The sequence below is a fragment of the Saccopteryx leptura genome, chromosome 1, assembly GCF_036850995.1.
Source record: "Saccopteryx leptura isolate mSacLep1 chromosome 1, mSacLep1_pri_phased_curated, whole genome shotgun sequence".
Classification (NCBI taxonomy): Eukaryota; Metazoa; Chordata; class Mammalia; order Chiroptera; family Emballonuridae; genus Saccopteryx; species Saccopteryx leptura.
In genome coordinates, this window is record NC_089503.1 from 56367794 (window position 1) to 56371530 (window position 3737).

Consider the following 3737-nt stretch of genomic DNA (forward strand, 5'->3'; position numbering starts at 1 on the left):
TGCAAACCAATTGCAGAATTTAAAAGTAAAACCATTATGTAATAGATCTACTTCTCAATAGGTCACATTAAAGGCATTGGCTCATTACAGCTGATGCCAAAAAAGCATCTGAAAACATTAAACAAATTCCTGATATTTTTTCATTAGTAAAAACTAGTAACAGGAGGATATCTCATTAATGTGAAAAAGAACATCTCAAACCAACAAGCAACATATTTACTTATTAAAGGAACAAAAGTTCTACTAAAGTTGAGGATAAATAAATATACCCTTTCTTACTACTCTTTAGCATTATTCTGCAATTTCTGATTTATGAAATAAGATACAAAACTGAAATAAAAGTCCACTTATACTTTTAAAGGGAAAAAAAAGAGGATAACTCTCCTTTGAATACCCAATAAAATCAATTGAAGTTCTTTTCTATTAATAAGGAAATTTTTTAAGTGGCAGTCTATAAGTTACATCTAATGACATAAAGCCAAGAATTGATGGGGCTGGGGGAGATTAGAACTCCATAAGTTAAATGTACAAAATCAGCAACTTTCCTATATAAGATAGCTGCCAACTCAAAAATATAACAGAAAATTATCGTATTCTCAATAGTAACAAATAGCAAAATATCTTGGAATAAACGTAACAAGAAACATGGGAGACCTGTTCATTATTCAACAAATTCTGAGTGACTCCTATGTGTCAGGTTCTGTGTTAGGATCCTGGAACATAAATATGAGCAAAGTGAGCCGAGTACCTGCTGTTATAGACCTACACAAATAAAACTAAGAAACTACTGAGAGAACTGAATAAAGGCTTGAAAACTTAGAGCATACTTTGATATTGAATAGAAAGACTGAATGTTGTCAAGATGTCAATCCTCCACAGATTAATTCACAGGTTTAATGAAATCCCAATTTATAAAAATGACAATGGGATTATCTTTGAAAATTGGCAAAATGATTCCAATAGTTGGAAGAATAAAACTTAAGAATAACAAAAAAATTTTATTTTTTTAGTTAAGTGAGAGGCAAGGAGGCAGAGAGACAGACTCCCACATGTGCCCTGACCAGGATCTACTTGCTAAGTCCCCTACAGGGCGATGTTCTGCCCATCTGGGGCAGCTGCTTCGTTGCTCGGCAACCAAGCCATCTCAACACCTGAGGAAAGGCCATGGAGCCATCCTCAGCACCCAGGGCCAAATTGCTGGAACCATTAGAGCCATGGCTATAGAGGGGGAGAGAGAGAGAGGGAGGGAGAGAGAGGAAGGGGAAAGGTGGTGAAGCAGTTGGTCGCTTCTCTTGTGTGCCCTGATCGGGAATCAAACCCGGGACTTCCACTCACCAGGCCAATGCTCTATCACTGAGAAAACCAGCCAGGGCCAAAAAAATTTTTTAACAAAATAGTTTGGCAGTAGCACAGTGGACAGAGCCTCAGTTTGAAACCCCAAGGTCACCAGCTTGCTTGGGTCACTGGCTTGAGCATGAGATCGACATGACCCCAAGGTCACTGGCTTGAGACCATTAGTCCCTGGCTTGAAGCCCAAAGTCACTGGCTTGAGCCCAAGGTTACTGACTTGAACAAGGGGTCACTGGTTCAGCTTGAGTCCCCTGGTCAAGGCACACATGAGAAGCAATCAATATACAACTAAAGTGAAGCAACTACGAATTGATGCTTCTCATCTCTCTCCTCTGTCTCTCTGTCTCTCTCTCAAAAAAAAAGAGTTCTAGGCCCTGGCCGGTTGGCTCAGCGGTAGAGCGTCGGCCTGGTGTGTGGGGAACCCGGGTTCGATTCCCGGACAGGGCACATGGGAGAAGCGCCCATCTGCTTCTCCACCCCCCCCCTCCTTCCTCTCTGTCTCTCTCTTCCCCTCCCGCAGCCAAGGCTCCACTGGAGCGGAGATGGCCCGGGCGCTGGGGATGGCTCCTTGGCCTCTGCCCTAGCACTAGAGTGGCTCTAGTCGCGGCAGAGCGACGCCCTGGAGGAGCAGAGCATCGCCCCCTGGTGGGCAGAGCGTCGCCCCTGGTGGGCGTGCCGGGTGGATCCCGGTCGGGCGCATGCGGGAGTCTGTCTGACTGTCTCTCCCCGTTTCCAGCTTCAGAAAAATACAAAAAAAAAAAGAGTTCTAAATAGTGAAGTTATAGTGATTAAAATTGTACAGCACTCTTACAACTCAATAATAAAAGATAGTTCAGGCCCTGGCCAGTTGGCTCAGTGGTAGAGCATCAGCCCGGCATGTGGATGTCCCAGGTTTGATTCCCAGTCAGGGCACACAGGAAAAATGACTATCTGCTTCTCCACCCCTCCCTCTTCTCTCTTTCTCACTGTCTGTCTTCCTCTTTTCCCCTTCCACAGTCATGGCTCAATCGGCTCCAGCAAGTTAGCCTCAGAAACTAAGGATGGCTCCATGGCCTCCACCTCAGGCGCTAAATTATGGCTCCAGTTGCAACAGATCAGCAGCCCCAGATGGGCAGAGCATCACCCTCTAGTGGGCTTGCCTGGTGAATCCCAATCCCAGTCCAGGCACATGTGGGAGTCTGTCTCTCTGTCTCCCCTCCTCTCACTTAAAAAAAAAAAAAAAAAGTTTAATTAAAAATGGAAACATATTTGAAGAAACATTTTTCAAAAAAAATATGCACATAAAAATATGTTCAACATCATTAGCCCTCAGAAAAACACAAATCAAAATAACAAGGATGGCTAGAATATAAGACAGACAAATGCTGGCAACAATGTGGAGAAATTGGAACCCTCATACACTGATGGTGAGAATGTAAAATGGTAAAGCCATTTTGAAAAACAATCTGCTAGTTTCTCAAAATGTTAAACGTGGAGTATCTTATGTACCCAGAAATTTCACTCCTAGGTATATATACCCAAGAAATGAAAACATATGCTCACACAAAAACTTGTACATGAGTGTTCAGAGCAGCATTATTTATAATAGCCAAAAAGTAAAAATAACTCAGATATTCATCAACAAATAAGTAGATCATTAAAATGTGGTATATCTATACAATAGAATATTGTTCAGCCACTAAAAAGGAATAGTATACTGGTACATGTTATAGCATGGATGAACCTTAAAAACATTATACTAAGTAATAGAAGCCAGCCATAAATGACCACATATTTTATGATTCCATTTATATGAAGTATCTAAAATAGGCATATCCACTGACACAGAAGGTAGATGAGTGGTTGGTTGTCTAGTGCCAAGGGCACTGGGAGAGATGGGATGTACTTTATGAATGGATATAGGGTTTCTGTTTGGGGTGATGACAATGTTGATTGTGATAATGGTTGTACAACTCTGAATTTACTAAAAAAAATATTGGTTGCACACTTTAAATGGGTAAATTGTATAGTGTGTGAATTATATCTGCAAAAGGCTATTATTTTTTAAATAATATGATATTGGCACAAGAACAGAGAACATCACTACCTATAAAACAGCTGTAGCCATACTCATATCTGTTGACTTCAAGACAACAAAGGTAGCCGAAGACAATGATGGACATTTCATGATAAAGGGGACCCTGTATCAAGGAGGCATAACACTTCTTAATATACATACACCAAACCAGGGACACCAAAATATACAAGACATCTACTAACTGATCTTAAAATAGAAGCAGACAAAAACACAGTCCTAGCCTGACCAGGCGGTGGCGCAGTAGATAGAGCATCTGACTGGGATGCGGAGGACCCAAGTTTGAGACCTCGAGGTCCCCAGCTTGAATGCA